We start from the raw sequence: 21,161 nt of genomic DNA, 5'->3' as shown, positions 1-21,161 counted from the left end.
TCACGGTATTGCTTTTAATATCCATAGAGGCTATCAAAAATAAATAAAAATATATATATGTTTGGATAAGTCTGATGCCAGTGAACATTTTGAGTGGTGGAAACTAAAAGAATATTCATAAATGACTTAGTTATCACACTTAGAATGAGTTTACATTTTTTGTACAAAATACCGTATGTGGGGTATTTTTTTTTTATGCCTCAAGGGCTAGGTGGCGCTGCATATATAACTGAATGTTGTCATAGAGATAGCTTCAGGCCTTGACGATAAACATACATGTCAAGTTTGGGATTTTTTGGAGCATGTACCGGGGAGTTATTAAGCATATCCTTTTTCAGTGCGAAACACAAATTTTGATGCCCCGCCTTCATCATATAGTATTTCGAAAAGTCAAGATTTTTCCCCCTGTCGTTGGCTCAGGTCTTGACATGGTCCAGGTCAAGTCTTAACTCAGTCAGATGAAACGTGTAGGAGAAGTGGGCAAAAGTATGCCCCCTGTGAATGTGCAAAAATCGTCAAAAATGGGACATTCAAAAATTCGTAGCTCACTTCCTGTTCATTTTAGCATATGGGTCCAAGAGACTTTTTTGTAGGTCTTGGGCTCCCTCATACACCTAAAAATTTTCGTAGATCTTGCTTGAACGTACAACCGGGGCTGCTTCATTAAAAATTCCTAGGGGGCGCTATTGAGTCATTTTTGTAAAAATAGCACAATCAACAATAAAATATTGTTCATTTTACCAGGCCAGATGTATGTGCCAAGTTTCATGAGTTTCTGCGCATGTTTAGACCCTCAAAACTGGCGTTGTTTTCTTGGCGAACAGTGCTTAGCCACGCCCACAGCGATTCGCGAAAACTCCCAAACTTCGTGTTGTGACATCATGAAGGCCGAATCCCTCATCTGAGCAAATATGAGGTAGGTCCAGTTAACGTGTTTGGAGAAAAACGTAGAAGAAAATTCGTAAGAAAAAAAATTGCCACTAGGTGGCGCTATCAGTAGGATGAAATATAACTTCATAGATGTCTTTAGGGCTGGACTCTCATCAAATGTGTGAAATTTTGAGAAGATAGGATCATCTCGGTCAAGTTAATGCAGCTTTTATTGTCACGAAAAATCTTTAGACTTTGCGGCACCGTAGCGGCCACGCCCTTTGGCGAAAAGTTACAATATTCGGTGTGGGGCATGATCAACATCTTAAGGCTTTTCTGACCAATTTTCAACTGGACCCCTTCAACGAGCTCAGCGCAGTAGCTAAAAACGTAAAGTATGACATTTATTGTTACCACTAGGTGGCGCTATATGTATAACTGAATTTTATCATATAGATGTTTTCAGGCCGTGACTATTACATTGCCTGAGAAGTTTGAGATTTTTTGGAGCTTGAACATGGGAGTTATTAACCATTTGCTCTTTCTGGACAAATGAAATTTTAAAGGCAATATTTGATGCCCCGCCCCCATCATATAGTATTTCGAAAAGGCAAGACTTTTTGCCCAGTTGTTCTCTCACGTCTTGAGATGATAAATGCCAAGTTTGAAGTTAATTGGATGAAAAATGTTTGCAGAGGGGGAAAAAGCATGACCACAGTGAATGCGCCAAAATAGGCCAAAATTGGACATTAAAAAATTCATAGCTCATTTCCTGTACATTTTAGCTACATGGTCCCAATAGACTTTTTTGTGCAGCTCGGGGTGCTACACGTGCCTGCCAATTTTCGTTGCTCTAGCTCAAACGTGCCGGGCTTGGTTTTTATTTTTCTACGCTAGGGGGCGCTATAGAGTCGCTTTGTTATGACGACTTCATAATATCAAATTTTTCGCCGGGCCTGAGGAGTGTGCAAAGTTCGGTGAGTTTTCGTGAATGTTTAGGTACCCAAAATCGGGATCGTTTGCGGAGAATAAAGAAGAAGAAGAAGAAGAAGAAGAAGAAGAAGAATAATAACTAGAGCTGCGAGCAGCTATAAAGGGCCCTCGCAGCCCGGGCCACGTTGGCGTCCTTGCACGTTGGGGTACTTGCACGTTGGGGTACTGGCACGTTGGGGTACTGGCATATTGGAAGCAAAATTTCTTTGAAAATGGCATAATAAACGTTTACATGTAGAATATTTTTTTTTGCCAGTGTGTGTCAAGCTCAACGGGTTTTGGTGGTTGTTAATACCTGCAAAAATCAGCGTCCTTTTTTATTTTTAGGCAATGAGTTGCCCTGATTGGTATTTTTTGTAAAAGTGTATATACACATCATCGCTCGTTGTACTCATTGCACAATGTTACTTTTATTGTCCAAAGGGGCAATCAAAAATGAATAAAATAAAATGGAAACGTACATACGTTTGGATCGGTGTGAAGCCAGTGAACAATTTGAGTGGTGGAAACTAAAAGAATATTCATAAATGACTTAGTTATCACACTTAGAATGAGTGTACATTTTTTGTACAAAACACCGTATGTGGGTTTTTATATATATATATATATATATATATATATATATATATATATATATATATATATATATATATATAAATGCCTCAAGGGCTAGGTGGCGCTGTATTTATAACTGAATGTTGTCATAGAGATACCTTCAGGCCTTGATTATAAGCATACATGTCAAGTGTGGGATTTTTTTTGGAGCATGTACCGTGGAGTTATTAAGCATATCCTTCATTCACGATATTGCTTTTAATGTCCATAAAGGCTATAAAAAATAAATAAAAATATATATATGTTTGGATAAGTCTGATGCCAGTGAACATTTTGAGTGGTGGAAACTAAAAGAATATTCATAAATGACTTAGTTATCACACTTAGAATGAGTTTACATTTTTTGTACAAAATACCGTATGTGGGGTATTTTTTTTTTATGCCTCAAGGGCTAGGTGGCGCTGCATATATAACTGAATGTTGTCAAAGAGATAACTTCAGGCCTTGACGATAAACATACATGTCAAGTTTGGGATTTTTTGGAGCATGTACCGGGGAGTTATCAAGCATATCCTTTTTCATTGCGAAACACAAATTTTGATGCCCCGCCCTCATCATATAGTATTTTGAAAAGTCAAAATTTTTCCCCCTGTCGTTGGCTCAGGTCTTGACATGGTCCAGGCCAAGTCTTAACTCAGTCGGATGAAACGTGTAGGAGAAGTGGGCAAAAGTCTGCCCCCTGTGAATGTGCAAAAATCGTCAAAAATGGGACATTCAAAAATTCGTAGCTCACTTCCTGTTCATTTTAGCATATGGGTACAAGAGACTTTTTTTGTAGGTCTTGGGCTCCCTCATACACCTAAAAATATTCGTCGTTCTTGCTTAAACGTACAACTGGGGCTGTTTCGTTAAAGATTTCTAGGGGGCGCTATTGAGTCATTTTTGTAAAAATAGCACAATCGGCGATAAAAAATTGCTCATTTTGCCAGGCCAGCTGTGTGTGCCAAGTTTCGTGTGTTTCTGTGCCAGTTTAGGCCCTCAAAATTGGCGTTGTTTTCTTAGCGAACAGCGCTTAGCCACGCCCACAGCGACTCGCGAAAACTCACAAACTTCGTGTTGTGACATCATGAAGGCCGAAACCCTCATCTGAGCAAATATGAGGTAGGTCCAGTTAACGTGTTTGGAGAAAAACGTAGAAGAAAATTCGTAAGAAAAAAAATTGCCACTAGGTGGCGCTATCAGTTAGATGAAATGTAAGTTAGTAGATGTCTTTAGAGCTGGACTCTCATCAATTGTGTACAATTTTGAGAAGATAGCATCATCTCGGTCAAGTTAATGCAGCTTTTGTTGTCACGAGAAATCTTCAGACTTTGCGGCACCGTAGCGGCCACGCCCTTTGGCAAAAAGTTACAATATTCGGTGTGGGGCATGATCAACATCTTAAGGCTTTTCTGACCAATTTTCAACTGGATCCCTTCAACGAGCTCAGCACAGTAGCTAAAAACGTAAAGTCTGACAATTATTGTTGCCACTAGGTGGCGCTACATGGATAACTGAATTTTATCATATAGATGTTTTCAGGCCGTGACTATTAAGTTGCCTGATAAGTTTGAGATTTTTTGGAGCTTGAACATGGGAGTTATTAAGCATTTGCTCTTTCTGGACAAATGAAATTTTAAAGGCAATATTTGATGCCCCGCCCCCGTCATATAGTATTTCGAAAAGGCAAGATTTTTTCCCCAGTTGTTCTCTCAGGTCTTGAGATGATAAATACCAAGTTTGAAGTCAATTGGATGAAAAATGTTTGCAAAGGGGGAAAAAGCATGACCACAGTGAATGTGCCAAAATAGGCCAAAATTGGACATTAAAAAATTCATAGCTCACTTCCTGTACATTTTAGCTACATGGTCCCAATAGACTTTTTTTTGCGTCTCGGGGTGCTACACGTGCCTGCCAATTTTCGTTGCTCTAGCTCAAACATGCCGGGCTTGGTTTTTATTTTTCTATGCTAGGGGGCGCTATAGAGTCGCGTTGTTATGACGACTTCATAATATCAAATTTTTCGCCGGGCCTGAGGAGTGTGCAAAGTTTGGTGAGTTTTCGTAAATGTTTAGGTACCCAAAATCGTGATCGTTTACGGAGAAAAAGAAGAAGAAGAATAATAATAATAACTAGAGCTGCGAGCAGCTATAAAGGGCCCTCGCAACCCGGGCCACGTTGGGGTACTTGCACGTCGGGGTACTGGCACGTTGGGGTACTGTCAAATAGGACAAGGACCATCTAAAATGTTTTTGACAAGCCTTGTGTGTGCAAAGTTTAATCAAAACGCAAAATATGGTGTGCAATTCCCAAAATAAATTCAAAATGGCGGACTTCCTTTTAGGTTTAGCATACGGCTACAGAATACTTTTTTGTAGGTCTTAAGCTAATAGGTATGCCTCCCAGTTTTCACAAATCTAGGTCAAGTCATCTTTAGTTGTGTATCGCTTGAATCATACAATTGGAAATGCTCCATAAAAATGCATAGAGGGCGCTATTGAGCACAACGTTGGGTTACTTGAACGTCAGGGTACTGGCACGTTGGGGTACTGTTACATGGAACAAGGACCATTTAAAATGTTAGTTTTTTCCATGCCTTGTCTGTGCAAAGTTTAATGAAAAAGGCCAAAAATGATGTATAATTCCCAAAATAAAATCAAAATAGCGGACTTCCTCTTTGGTTTGGCAAATGGCTGCTACATACTTTTTTGTAGGTCTAGCATAATCATACAATCGGAAATGCTTCATAAAAATGTCTAGAGGGCGCTATTTATTGCAAATTGCACAATAAATCTCTGAAAATTCATGTTCATGACAAGTCTGATGTGTTTGCAAAGTTTCATGAGTTTTCCGTGTATAAAAAAAAAAAAAGCAGCACTTGACAAACAATGCATTGCTATGGCAACAGCGTGTTACAAAATAAAAAACTTTCGATTACTTTGCATCTTAAACATCTTAAGATGAAACACACCAAGTTTGAAGACAGTCGGATAAATTTTGTAGGAGGGGTTCGTTAAAATATGACCCCTGAAAAAGGCCACAAAAAATGGCAACAAATCCCATCATAAATCAAAATGGCAGACTTCCTGTTTGGTTTAGCACATGGTTCCAAGAGACTTTTTTTGTACATCATGGGCTCTTATGTATGCCTGCAAATTATCATAGCGCTAGGTGAAACGTACAACCGGGAATGCTTCGTTAAAGAGGAGTTTTTTTAGCTCAAAATGTGATGCCCGGCCCCTGGGGGACTTCCTGTTGGGTTAAGCACATGGCACCAAGAGACTTTTTTTGTACATCCTGGACTGTTACATATGTCTACAATTTTTCGTCGCTCTAGCTGCTTCGTACAACTGGGAATGCTTCATTAATAAGATTTTTTTTCCTTTGCAAAAAGTGCATGCCACGACAACAGCGTGTGACGAAATAAAAAACTTTCACTAACTTTTCATTTTCAACATCTTAAGATGAATCACACCAAGTTTGAAGATGATCGGATAAACTCTGTAGGAGGAGTTTGTTAAAATATGACCCCTATGAAATGGCCAAAAAAAATGGCAACACATTCCAAAGTAAATCAAAATGGCGGACGTCCTGTTAGGTTTAGCATATGGTTCAAAAAGAGTTTTTTGTACCTCGAGGGCTGTTATATACCTCTACAAATTTTGGTAACTCTATGTGAAACGTACAGCCGGGTATGCTTTGTTAAAGAGGAGTTTTTTAGCTCAAAATGTGATGCCCGGCCCCTGGGGGATTTCCTGTTGGGTTTAGCACAGGGCACCAAGAGACTTTTTTGTACATCTTGGGCTGTTACATATGTCTACAAATTTTCGTAGCTCTAGCTGCTTCGTACAAATGGGAATGCTTCTTTAAGGATATTTTTTTTCCTTTAAAAACAGTGCATGCCATGACAACAGTGTGCGACGAAATACAAAGCTTTCAATAACTTTTCATCTTCAACATCTTAAGATGAATCACACCAAGTTTGAAGATGATCGGATAAACACTGTAGGAGGAGTTCGTTAAAATAAGACCCCAATGAAATGGCCAAAAAAATGGCAACACGTTCCAAAATAAATCAAAATGGTGGACTTCCTGTTAGGTTTAGCATATGGTTCAAAAAGAGTTTTTTGTAGGTCATAGCCTGTTACATATGTGTACCAATTTTCGTAGCTCTAGATTAAACGTACAACCGGCAATGCTTCGTGAAGTAAGAATTTTTAAACTCTAAATTTGATGCGCCGCCGCCGTCATATAGTATATCAAAAACTTTTCATTTTTCACAATGATGTTGTCCCAGGTGTTGAGATGGTACATCCCAAGTTTGAAGTCAATCGGGTTAACCGTGTAGGAGAAGTGGGCAAAAGTATGACCCCTGTAAATGTGCAAAAATTGGCAAAAATTGGACATTTAAATACTCATACCTCACTTTCTGTCTATTTTAGGGTACACACTTCAAAGAGGTTTTTGTTCATTGGGATGTGCTACAGGTGCCACACAATTTTCATAGCCGTCGGACAATCGTAGCGGGACAGGGATCCGTTTAACCTATGTAGGGGGCGCTAAGGAGCCATTTTTCTGTTATCATGTATGGCGACTTTAAAATATCAAATTTTTCGCCAGGCCTGATGTGCGTGTAAAGTTTGGTTAGTTTTCGTTCACATTTAGTGTCTCAAAAATGCGATTGTTTGCGGAGAAGAAAAAGAAGAATAATAAGAAGAATTCCTACAAAAACAATAGGGCCTCGCAGCGGCACCGCCGCCGCCGCTGCTCGGGCCCTAATAATAATCCGATCGAAAAACAATAGGGACCTCGCAGCGGTAGCTGCTCGGGCCCTAACTAGAGCTGCGAGCAGCTATAAAGGGCCCTCGCAGCCCGGGCCACGTTGGGGTCCTTGCACGTTGGGGTACTTGCACGTTGGGGTACTGGCACGTTGGGGTACTGGCATATTGGAAGCAAAATTTCTTTGAAAATGGCATAATAAACGTTTACATGTAGAATATTTTTTTCCCAGTGTCTGTCAAGCTCAACGGATTTTGGTGATTGTTAAGACCTGCAAAAATCAGCGTCCTTATTTATTTTTAGGCAATGAGTTGCCCTGATTGGTATTTTTTTGTAAAAGTGTATATACACATCATCGCTCGTTGTACTCATTGCACAATGTTACTTTTATTGTCCAAAGGGGCAATTAAAAATGAATAAAACAAAATGGAAACGTACATACGTTTGGATCGGTGTGAAGCCAGTGAACAATTTGAGTGGTGGAAACTAAAAGAATATTCATAAATGACTTAGTTATCACACTTAGAATGAGTGTACATTTTTTGTACAAAATACCGTATGTGGGGTATTTTTTTAATTTTTTTTATATAAGCCTCAACGGCTAGGTGGCGCTGTATTTATAACTGAATGTTGTCATAGAGATACCTTCAGGCCTTGATTATAAGCATACATGTCAAGTGTGGGATTTTTTTTGGAGCATGTACCGTGGAGTTATTAAGCATATCCTTCATTCACGATATTGCTTTTAATGTCCATAGAGGCTATCAAAAATAAATAAAAATATATATATGTTTGGATAAGTCTGATGCCAGTGAACATTTTGAGTGGTGGAAACTAAAAGAATATTCATAAATGACTTCGTTATCACACTTAGAATGAGTTTACATTTTTTGTACAAAATACCGTATGTAGGGTATTTTTTTTTCATGCCTCAAGGGCTAGGTGGCGCTGCATATATAACTGAATGTTGTCATAGAGATAACTTCAGGCCTTGACGATAAACATACATGTCAAGTTTGGGATTTTTTGGAGCATGTACCGGGGAGTTATCAAGCATATCCTTTTTCATTGCGAAACACAAATTTTGATGCCCCGCCCTCATCATATAGTATTTCGAAAAGTCAATTTTTTTCCCCCTGTCGTTGGCTCAGGTCTTGACATGGTCCAGGCCAAGTCTTAACTCAGTCGGATGAAACGTGTAGGAGAGGTGGGCAAAAGTCTGCCCCCTGTGAATGTGCAAAAATCGTCAAAAATGGGACATTCAAAAATTCGTAGCTCACTTCCTGTTCATTTTAGCATATGGGTACAAGAGACTTTTTTGTAGGTCTTGGGCTCCCTCATACACCTGAAAATATTCGTCGTTCTTGCTTAAACGAACAACCGGGGCTGCTTCGTTAAAAATTTCGAGGGGGCGCTATTGAGTCATTTTTGTAAAAATAGCACAATCAACAATAAAATATTGCTCATTTTACCAGGCCAGATGTGTGTGCCAAGTTTCAGGAGTTTCTGTGCATGTTTAGACCCTCAAAACTGGCGTTGTTTTCTTGGCGAACAGCGCTTAGCCACGCCCACAGCAATTCGCGAAAACTCACAAACTTCGTGTTGTGACATCATGAAGGCCGAAACCCTCATCTGAGCAAATATGAGGTAGGTCCAGTTAACGTGTTTGGAGAAAAACGTAGAAGAAAATTCGTAAGAAAAAAAATTGCCACTAGGTGGTGCTATCAGTTAGATGAAATGTAAGTTAGTAGATGTCTTTAGAGCTGGACTCTCATCAAATGTGTGAAATTTTGAGAAGATAGGATCATCTCGGTCAAGTTAATGCAGCTTTTATTGTCACGAAAAATCTTCAGAATTTGCGTCACCGTAGCGGCCACGCCCTTTGGCGAAAAGTTACAATATTCGGTGTGGGGCCTCATCAACATCTTAAGGCTTTTCTGACCAATTTTCAACTGGATCCCTTCAACGAGCTCAGCACAGTAGCTAAAAACGTAAAGTATGACATTTATTGTAACCACTAGGTGGCGCTATATGTATAACTGAATTTTGTCATATAGATGTTTTCAGGCCGTGACTATTACGTTGCCTGAGAAGTTTGAGATTTTTTGGAGCTTGTACATGGGAGTTATTCAGCATTTGCTCTTTCTGGACAAATGAAATTTTAAAGGCAATATTTGATGCCCCGCCCCCGTCATATAGTATTTCGAAAAGGCAAGACTTTTTGCCCAGCTGTTCTCTTAGGTCTTGAGATGATAAATACCAAGTTTGAAGTCAATGGGATGAAAAATGTTTGCATAGGGGGAAAAAGCATGACCACAGTGAATGTGCCAAAATAGGCCAAAATTGGACATTAAAAAATTCATAGCTCACTTCCTGTACATTTTAGCTACATGGTCCCAATAGACCTTTTTGTGCGTCTCGGGGTGCTACACGTGCCTGCCAATTTTCGTTGCTCTAGCTCAAACGTGCCGGGCTTGGTTTTTATTTTTCTATGCTAGGGGGCGCTATAGAGTCGCGTTGTTATAACGACTTCATAATATCAAATTTTTCGCCGGACCTGAGGAGTGTGCAAAGTTCGGTGAGTTTTCGTGAATATTTAGGTACCCAAAATCGCGATTGTTTGCGGAGAATAAAGAATAATAATAATAATAATAATAATAATAATAATAATAATTTTTACAAAAACAATAGGGACCTCGCAGCGGTCGCTGCTCGGGCCCTAATAATAATAATAATAATAATTTTTACAAAAACAATAGGGACCTCGCAGCGGTCGCTGCTCGGGCCCTAATAATAATTTTTACAAAAACAATAGGGACCTCGCAGCGGTCGCTGCTCGGGCCCTAACTAGAGCTGCGAGCAGCTATAAAGGGCCCTCGCAGCCCGGGCCACGTTGGAGTCCTTGCACGTTGGGGTACTTGCACGTTAGGGTACTGGCACGTTGGGGTACTGGCATATTGGAAGCAAAATTTCTTTGAAAATGGCATAATAAACGTTTACATGTAGAATATTTTTTTTGCCAGTGTGTATCAAGCTCAACGGGTTTTGGGGATTGTTAAGACCTGCAAAAATCTGCGTCCTTTTTTATTTTTAGGCAATGAGTTGCCCTTATTGGTATTTTTTGTAAAAGTGTATATATACATCATCGCTCGTTGTACTCATTGCACAATGTTACTTTTATTGTCCAAAGGGGCAATCAAAAATGAATAAAACAAAATGCAAACGTACATACGTTTGGATCGGTGTGAAGCCAGTGAACAATTTGAGTGGTGGAAACTAAAAGAATATTCATAAATGACTTAGTCATCACACTTAGAATGAGTTTACATTTTTTGTACAAAATACCGTATGTGTTTTTTTTTTTTATATAAGCCTCAAGGGCTAGGTGGCGCTGTATTTATAACTGAATGTTGTCATCGAGATACCTTCAGGCCTTGATTATAAGCATACATGTCAAGTGTGGGATTTTTTTTGGAGCATGTACCGTGGAGTTATTAAGCATATCCTTCATTCACGATATTGCTTTTAATGTCCACAGAGGCTATCAAAAATAAATAAAAATATATATATGTTTGGATAAGTCTGATGCCAGTGAACATTTTGAGTGGTGGAAACTAAAAGAATATTAATAAATGACTTAGTTATCACACTTAGAATGAGTTTACATTTTTTGTACAAAATACCGTATGTGGGGATGTCTTTAGGGCTGGACTCTCATCAAATGTGTGAAATTTTGAGAAGATAGGATCATCTCGGTCAAGTTCATGCAGCTTTTATTGTCACGAAAAATCTTCAGACTTTGCGGCACCGTAGCGGCCACGCCCTTTGGCGAAAAGTTACAATATTCGGTGTGGGGCATGATCAGCATCTTAAGGATTTTCTGACCAACTTTCAACTGGATCCCTTGAACGAGCTCAGCGCAGTAGCTAAAAACGTAAAGTATGACATTTATTGTTACCACTAGGTGGTGCTATATGTATAACTGAATTTTATCATATAGATGTTTTCAGGCCGTGACTATTACGTTGCCTGAGAAGTTTGAGATTTTTTGGAGCTTGAACATGGGAGTTATTAAGCATTTGCTCTTTCTGGACAAATGAAATTTTAAAGACAATATTTGATGCCCCGCCCCCATCATATAGTATTTCTAAAAGGCAAGACTTTTTGCCCAGTTGTTCTCTCAGGTCTTGAGATGATAAATGCCAAGTTTGATGTGAATTGGATGAAAAATGTTTGCAGAGGGGGAAAAAGCATGACCACAGTGAATGTGCCAAAATAGGCCAAAATTGGACATAAAAAAATTCATAGCTCATTTCCTGTACATTTTAGCTACATGGTCCCAATAGACTTTTTTGTGCGTCTCGGGGTGCTACACGTGCCTGCCAATTTTCGTAGCTCTAGCTCAAACGGGCCGGGATTGGTTTTTATTTTTCTACGCTAGGTGGCGCTATAGAGTTGCGTTGTTATGACAACTACATAATATCAAATTTTTCACCGGGCACGAAGAGACTGCAAAGTTTGGTGAGTTTTCATAAATGTTTAGGCCCTCAAAAATGAGATCGTTTACGGAGAAGAAGAAGAAGAAGAAGAAGAAGAAGAAGAAGAAGAAGAAGAATTCTTACAAAAACAAGAGGGACCTCGCAGCGGTCGCTGCTCGGGCACTAACTAGAGCTGCGAGCAGCTATAAAGGGCCCTCGCAGCCCGGGCCACGTTGGAGTCCTTGCACGTTGGGGTACTTGCACGTTAGGGTACTGGCACGTTGGGGTACTGGCATATTGGAAGCAAAATTTCTTTGAAAATGGCATAATAAACATTTACATGTAGAATATTTTTTTTGCCAGTGTCTGTCAAGCTCAACGGGTTTTGGTGATTGTTAAGACCTGCAAAAATCAGCGTCCTTATTTATTTTTAGGCAATGAGTTGCCCTGATTGGTATTTTTTGTAAAAGTGTATATACACATCATCGCTCGTTGTACTCATTGCACAATGTTACTTTTATTGTCCAAAGGGGCAATTAAAAATGAATAAAACAAAATGGAAACGTACATACGTTTGGATCGGTGTGAAGCCAGTGAGCATTTTGAGTGGTGGAAACTAAAAGAATATTCATAAATGACTTAGTTATCACACTTAGAATGAGTTTACATTTTTTGTACAAAATACCGTATGTGGGGTATTTTTTTTTTATTCCTCAAGGGCTAGGTGGCGCTGCATATATAACTGAATGTTGTCATAGAGATAGCTTCAGGCCTTGACGATAAACATACATGTCAAGTTTGGGATTTTTTGGAGCATGTACCTGGGAGTTATTAAGCATATCCTTTTTCAGTGCGAAACACAAATTTTGATGCCCCGCCTTCATCATATAGTATTTAGAAAGGTCAAGATTTTTCCCCCTGTCGTTGGCTCAGGTCTTGACATGGTCCAGGTCAAGTCTTAACTCAGTCAGATGAAACGTGTAGGAGAAGTAGGCAAAAGTCTGCCCCCTGTGAATGTGCAAAAATTGTCAAAAATGGGACATTCAAAAATTCGTAGCTCACTTCCTGTTCATTTTAGCATATGGGTCCAAGAGACTTTTTTGTAGGACTTGGGCTCCCTCATACACCTAAAAATATTCGTCGTTCTTGCTTAAACGTACAACCGGGGCTGCTTTGTTAAAAACTTCTAGGGGGCGCTATTGAGTCATTTTTTTTAAAATAGCACAATCAACAATAAAATATGGCTCATTTTACCAGGCCAGATGTGTGTGCCAAGTTTCATGAGTTTCTGTGCATGTTTAGACCCTCAAAACTGGCGTTGTTTTCTTGGCGAACAGCGCTTAGCCACACCCACAGCAATTCGCGAAAACTCACAAACTTCGTGTTGTGACATCATGAAGGCCGAAACCCTCATCTGAGCAAATATGAGGTAGGTCCAGTTAACGTGTTTGGAGAAAAACGTAGAAGAAAATTCGTAAGAAAAAAAATTGCCACTAGGTGGCGCTATCAGTTAGATGAAATATAAGTCAGTAGATGTCTTTAGGGCTGGACTCTCATCAAATGTGTGAAATTTTGAGAAGATAGGATCATCTCGGTCAAGTTAATGCAGCTTTTATTTTCACGAAAAATCTTCAGACTTTGCGTCACCGTAGCGGCCACGCCCTTTGGCGAAAAGTTACAATATTCGGTGTGGGGCATGATCAACATCTTAAGGCTTTTCTGACCAATTTTCAAATGGATCCCTTCAACAAGCTCAGCACAGTAGCTAAAAACGTAAAGTATGACATTTATTGTAACCACTAGGTGGCGCTATATGTATAACTGAATTTTATCATATAGATGTTTTCAGGCCGTGACTATTATGTTGCCTGAGAAGTTTGAGATTTTTTGGAGCTTGTACATGGGAGTTATTCAGCATTTGCTCTTTCTGGACAAATGAAATTTTAAAGGCAATATTTGATGCCCCGCCCCCGTCATATAGTATTTCGAAAAGGCAAGACTTTTTGCCCAGCTGTTCTCTTAGGTCTTGAGATGATAAATACCAAGTTTGAAGTCAATGGGATGAAAAATGTTTGCATAGGGGGAAAAAGCATGACCACAGTGAATGTGCCAAAATAGGCCAAAATTGGACATTAAAAAATTCATAGCTCACTTCCTGTACATTTTAGCTACATGGTCCCAATAGACTTTTTTGTGCGTCTCGGGGTGCTACACGTGCCTGCCAATTTACGTTGCTCTAGCTCAAACGTGCCGGGCTTGGTTTTTATTTTTCTATGCTAGGGGGCGCTATAGAGTCGCGTTGTTATAACGACTTCATAATATAAAATTTTTCGCCGGACCTGAGGAGTGTGCAAAGTTCGGTGAGTTTTCGTGAATATTTAGGTACCCAAAATCGCGATTGTTTGCGGAGAATAAAGAAGAAGAAGAAGAAGAAGAAGAAGAAGAAGAATAACTAGAGCTGCGAGCAGCTATAAAGGGCCCTCGCAGCCCGGGCCACGTTGGGGTCCTTGCACGTTGGGGTACTTGCACGTTGGGGTACTGGCACATTGGGGTACTGGCATATTGGAAGCAAAATTTCTTTGAAAATGGCATAATAAACGTTTACATGTAGAATATTTTTTTGCCAGTGTGTGTGTCAAGCTCAACGGGTTTTGGTGATTGTTAAGACCTGCAAAAATCAGCGTCCTTTTTTATTTTTAGGCAATGAGTTGCCCTGATTGGTATTTTTTTGTAAAAGTGTATATACACATCATCGCTCGTTGTACTCATTGCACAATGTTACTTTTATTGTCCAAAGGGGCAATCAAAAATGAATAAAACAAAATGGAAACGTACATACGTTTGGATCGGTGTGAAGCCAGTGAACAATTTGAGTGGTGGAAACTAAAAGAATATTCATAAATGACTTAGTTATCACACTTAGAATGAGTGTACATTTTTTGTACAAAATACCGTATGTGGGGTATTTTTTCTTTTTTTTTTTATATAAGCCTCAAGGGCTAGGTGGCGCTGTATTTATAACTGAATGATGTCATAGAAATACCTTCAGGCCTTGATTATAAGCATACATGTCAAGTGTGGGATTTTTTTTGGAGCATGTACCGTGGAGTTATTATGCATATCCTTCATTCACGATATTGCTTTTAATGTCCACAGAGGCTATCAAAAATAAATAAAAATATATATATGTTTGGATAAGTCTGATGCCAGTGAACATTTTGAGTGGTGGAAACTAAAAGAATATTCATAAATGACTTAGTTATCACACTTAGAATGAGTTTACATTTTTTGTACAAAATACCGTATGTGGGGTATTTTTTTTTTATGCCTCAAGGGCTAGGTGACGCTGCATATATAACTGAATGTTGTCATAGGGATAGCTTCAGGCCTTGACGATAAACATACATGTCAAGTTTGGGATTTTTTGGAGCATGTACCGGGGAGTTATTAAGCATATCCTTTTTCAGTGCGAAACACAAATTTTGATGCCCTGCCTTCATCATATAGTATTTCGAAAAGTCAAGATTTTTCCCCCTGTCGTTGGCTCAGGTCTTGACATGGTCCAGGTCAAGTCTTAACTCAGTCGGATGAAACGTGTAGGAGAAGTGGGCAAAAGTCTGCCCCCTGTGAATGTGCAAAAATCGTCAAAAATGGGACATTCAAAAATTCGTAGCTCACTTCCTGTTCATTTTAGCATATGGTTACAAGAGACTTTTTTGTAGGTCTTGGGCTCCCTCATACACCTAAAAATATTCGTCATTCTTGCTTAAACGTACAACCGGGGCTGCTTCGTTAAAAATTTCGAGGGGGCGCTATTGAGTCATTTTTGTAAAAATAGCACAATCAACAATAAAATTTTACTCATTTTACCAGGCCAGATGTGTGTGCCAAGTTTCAGGAGTTTCTGAGCATGTTTAGACCCTCAAAACTGGCGTTGTTTTCTTGGCGAACAGTGCTTAGCCACGCCCACAGCAATTCGCGAAAACTCACAAACTTCGTGTTGTGACATCATGAAGGCCGAAACCCTCATCTGAGCAAATATGAGGTAGGTCCAGTTAACGTGTTTGGAGAAAAATGTACAAGAAAATTCGTAAGAAAAAAAATATGCCACTAGGCGGCTCTATCATTAAGATGAAATATAAGTTCGTAGATGTCTTTAGGGCTGGACTCATCAAATGTGTGAAATTTTGAGAAGATAGGATCATCTCGGTCAAGTTCATGCAGCTTTTATTGTCACGAAAAATCTTCAGACTTTGCGTCACCGTAGCGGCCACGCCCTTTGGTGAAAAGTTACAATATTCGGTGTGGGGCTTGATCAACATCTTAAGGCTTTTCTGACCAACTTTCAACTGGATCCCTTCAACGAGCTCAGCGCAGTAGATAAAAACGTAAAGTATGACATTTATTGTCACCACTAGGTGGCGCTAAATGTATAACTGAATTTTATCATATAGATGTTTTCAGTCCGTGACTATTACGTTGCCTGAGAAGTTTGAGATTTTTTGGAACTTGAACATGGGAGTTATTAAGCATTTGCTCTTTCTGGACAAATGAAATTTTAAAGACAATATTTGATGCCCCGCCCCCATCATATAGTATTTCGAAAAGGCAAGACTTTTTGCCCAGTTGTTCTCTCAGGTCTTGAGATGATAAATGCCAAGTTTGATGTGAATTGGATGAAAAATGTTTGCAGAGGGGGAAAAAGCATGACCACAGTGAATGTGCCAAAATAGGCCAAAATTGGACATAAAAAAATTCATAGCTCATTTCCTGTACATTTTAGCTACATGGTCCCAATAGACTTTTTTGTGCGTCTCGGGGTGCTACACGTGCCTGCCAATTTTCGTTGCTCTAGCTCAAACGTTCCAGGCTTGGTTTTTATTTTTCTACGCTAGGGGGCGCTATAGAGTCGCGTTGTTATGACGACTTCATAATATAAAATTTTTCGCCGGGCCTGAGGAGTGTGCAAAGTTAGGTGAGTTTTCGTGAATGTTTAGGTACTCAAAAATGCGATCGTTTACGGAGAATAATAATAATAATAATAATAATAATAATAATAATAATAATAATAATAATAATAATTCGAACGAAAAACAATAGGGACCTCGCAGCGGTCGCTGCTCGGGCCCTAACTAGAGCTGCGAGCAGCTATAAAGGGCCCTCGCAGCCCGGGCCACATTGGGGTCCTTGCACGTTGGGGTACTTGCACGTTGGGGTACTGGCACGTTGGGGTACTGGCATATTGGAAGCAAAATTTCTTTGAAAATGGCATAATAAACGTTTACATGTAGAATATTTTTTTGCCAGTGTGTGTGTCAAGCTCAACGGGTTTTCGTGATTGTTAAGACCTGCAAAAATCAGCGTCCTTTTTTATTTTTAGGCAATGAGTTGCCCTGATTGGTATTTTTTTGTAAAAGTGTATATACACATCATCGCTCGTTGTACTCATTGCACAATGTTACTTTTATTGTCCAAAGGGGCAATCAAAAATGAATAAAACAAAATGGAAACGTACATACGTTTGGATCGGTGTGAAGCCAGTGAACTATTTGAGTGGTGGAAACTAAAAGAATATTCATAAATGACTTAGTTATCACACTTAGAATGATTGTACATTTTTTGTACAAAATACCGTATGTGGGGTATTTTTTATTTTTTTTTATATAAGCCTCAAGGGCTAGGTGGTGCTGTATTTATAACTGAATGTTGTCATAGAGATACCTTCAGGCCTTGATTATAAGCATACATGTCAAGTGTGGGATTTTTTTTGGAGCATGTACCGTGGAGTTATTAAGCATATCCTTCATTCACGATATTGCTTTTAATGTCCATAGAGGCTATCAAAAATAAATAAAAATATATATATGTTTGGATAAGTCTGATGCCAGTGAACATTTTGAGTGGTGGAAACTAAAAGAATATTCATAAATGACTTAGTTATCACACTTAGAATGAGTGTACATTTTTTGTACAAAATACCGTATGTGGGGTATTTTTTTTTATTTATATAAGCCTCAAGGGCTAGGTGGCGCTGTATTTATAACTGAATGTTGTCATAGAGATACCTTCAGGCCTTGATTATAAGCATACATGTCAAGTGTGGGATTTTTTTTGGAGCATGTACCGTGGAGTTATTAAGCATATCCTTCATTCACGATATTGCTTTTAATGTCCATTGAGGCTATCAAAAATAAATAAAAATATATATATGTTTGGATAAGTCTGATGCCAGTGAACATTTTGAGTGGTGGAAACTAAAAGAATATTCATAAATGACTTCGTTATCACACTTAGAATGAGTTTACATTTTTTGTACAAAATACCGTATGTGGGGTATTTTTTTTTCATGCCTCAAGGGCTAGGTGGCGCTGCATATATAACTGAATGTTGCCATAGAGATAACTTCAGGCCTTGACGATAAACATACATGTCAAGTTTGGGATTTTTTGGAGCATGTCCCGGGGAGTTATCAAGCATATCCTTTTACATTGCGAAACACAAATTTTGATGCCCCGCCCTCATCATATAGTATTTCGAAAAGTCAAAATTTTTCCCCCTGTCGTTGGCTCAGGTCTTGACATGGTCCAGGCCAAGTCTTAACTCAGTCGGATAAAACGTGTAGGAGAAGTGGGCAAAAGTCTGCCCCCTGTGAATGTACAAAAATCGTCAAAAATGGGACATTCAAAAATTCGTAGCTCACTTCCTGTTCATTTTAGCATATGGGTCCAAGAGACTTTTTTGTAGGTCTTGGGCTCCCTCATACACCTAAAAATATTCGTCGTTCTTGCTTAAACGTACAACCGGGGCTGCTTCGTTAAAAACTTCTAGGGGGCGCTATTGAGTCATTTTTGTAAAAATAGCACAATCAACAATAAAATATTGCTCATTTTACCAGGCCAGATGTGTGTGCCAAGTTTCATGAGTTTCTGTGCATGTTTAGACCCTCAAAATTGGTGTTGTTTTCTTGGCGAACAGCGCTTAGCCACGCCCACAGCGATTCGCGAAAACTCACAAACTTCGTGTTGTGACATCATGAAGACCGAAACCCTCATCTGAGCAAATATGAGGTAGGTCCAGTTAACGTGTTTGGAGAAAAACGTAGAAGAAAATTCGTAAGAAAAAAATTGCCACTAGGTGGCGCTATCAGTAAGATGAAATATAAGTTCATAGATGTCTTTAGGGCTGGACTCTCATCAAATGTGTGAAATTTTGAGAAGATAGGATCATCTCGGTCAAGTTAATGCAGCTTTTATTGTCACGAAAAATCTTCAGACTTTGCGTCACCGTAGCGGCCACGCCCTTTGGCGAAAAGTTACAATATTCGGTGTGGGGCATGATCAACATCTTAAGGCTTTTCTGACCAATTTTCAAATGGATCCCTTCAACAAGCTCAGCACAGTAGCTAAAAACGTAAAGTATGACATTTATTGTAACCACTAGGTGGCGCTATATGTATAACTGAATTTTATCATATAGATGTTTTCAGGCCGTGACTATTACGTTGCCTGAGAAGTTTGAGATTTTTTGGAGCTTGAACATGGGAGTTATTAAGCATTTGCTCTTTCTGGACAAATGAAATTTTAAAGGCAATATTTGATGCCCCGCCCCCGTCATATAGTATTTCAAAAAGGCAAGATGTTTTGCCCAGTTGTTCTCTCAGGTCTTGAGATGATAAATGCCAAGTTTGAAGTCAATTGGATGAAAAATGTTTGCAAAGGGGGAAAAAGCATGACCACAGTGAATGTGCCAAAATAGGCCAAAATTGGACATTAAAAAATTCATAGCTCACTTCCTGTACATTTTAGCTACATGGTCCCAATAGACTTTTTTGTGCGTCTCGGGGTGCTACACGTGCCTGCCAATTTTTGTTGCTCTAGCTCAAACGTGCCGGGCTTGGTTTTTATTTTTCTACGCTAGGGGGCGCTATCGAGTCGCATTGTTATGACGGCTTAATAATATCAAATTTTTCGCCGGGCCTGAGGAGTGTGCAAAGTTCGGTGAGTTTTCGTGAATGTTTAGGTACCCAAAATCGCGATCGTTTGCGGAGAATAAAGAAGAAGAAGAAGAAGAAGAAGAAGAAGAATAACTAGAGCTGCGAGCAGCTATAAAGGGCCCTCGCAGCCCGGGCCATGTTGGGGTACTTGCACGTTGGGGTACTTGCACATTGGGGTACTGGCACATTGGAAGCAGAATTTCTTTGAAAATGGCATGATAAACGTGGATTTTTTTTTTTTTTTGCCAGGTGTGATGAGTGTGTCAAGCTCAATGGGTTGTGGTGATTGTTAAGATCTGCAAAAATCAGCGTCTTTTTTTATTTTTAGGCAATGAGTTGCCCTGATTGGTATTTTTCGTAAAAGTATATATACACACATCATTGCTCGTACTCATTGCACAATGTTGCTTTTATTGTCCATAGAGGCGATCAAAGAAAAATGAAACTAAATTAAAAAATACGTATGTTTGGATCGGTCTGATACCAGTGAACATATTGAGTGGTGGAAAGTAAAAGAATATTCATAAATGACTTAGTTATCACACTTACAATGAGTTTACAATTTTTGCAAAAATACCGTAAGTGAGGCATTTTTTTTTATGCCTCAAGGACTAGGTGGCGCTGTATTTATAACTGAATTTTGTCATAGAGATACCTTCAGGCCTTGACTCTAAATATACATTTCAAATATGGGATTTTTTGGAGCATGTACCTGGGAGTTATTAAGCATAGCCTTCATTCACGATATTGCTTTTAATGTCCATAGAGGCTATCAAAAATACATAAAACTAAATAACAAAAATATGTATGTTTGGTTAGGTCTGATGCCAGTGAATATTTTGAGTGGTGGAAGGTAAAAGAATATTCCTAAATGACTTAGTAATCACACTTAGAATGAGTTTACATTTTTTGTACAAAATACCGTAAGTGGGGTATTTTTTTTTCATGCCTCAAGGGCTAGGTGGCGCTGCATATATAACTGAATGTTGTCATAGAGATACCTTCAGGCCTTGACGATAAACATACATGTCAAGTTTGGGATTTTTTGGAGCATGTATCGGGGAGTTATTAAGCATATCCTTTTTCAGTGCGAAACACAAATTTTGATGCCCCGCCCTCATCATATAGTATTTCCAAAAGTCAAGATTTTTCCGTCTGTTGTTGGCTCAGGTCTTGGCATGGTCCAGGTCAAGTCATAAGTCAGTCGGATAAAACGTGTAGGAGAAGTGGGCAAAAGTCTGCGCCCTGTGAATGTGCAAAAATCGTAAAAAATGGGACATTCAAAAATTCGTAGCTCACTTCCTGTTAATTTTAGCACATGGGTCCAAGAGACTTTTTTGTAGGTCTTTGGCTCCCTCATACACGTAAAAATTTTCGTAGATCTTGCTTAAACGTACAACCGGGGCTGCTTCGTTAAAAACTTCTAGGGGGCGCTATTGAGTCATTTTTGTAAA

General features: G+C 39.2%; 1 protein-coding gene across 10 annotated transcripts in view; it reads left to right on the top strand.

Moving 5' to 3' along the window:
• Positions 1-21,161, top strand: part of itpr1b (inositol 1,4,5-trisphosphate receptor, type 1b) — a 437,606-nt gene that overhangs the window by 36,921 nt on the left and 379,524 nt on the right. The gene's annotated exons all lie outside the window — the stretch shown is intronic.

Source organism: Festucalex cinctus, chromosome 8 (genome assembly GCF_051991245.1).
Source record: "Festucalex cinctus isolate MCC-2025b chromosome 8, RoL_Fcin_1.0, whole genome shotgun sequence".
Lineage (NCBI taxonomy): Eukaryota > Metazoa > Chordata > Actinopteri > Syngnathiformes > Syngnathidae > Festucalex > Festucalex cinctus.
Note: the sequence above shows the minus strand (reverse complement) of the source record. Positions and strands in the feature narration are given on the sequence as shown.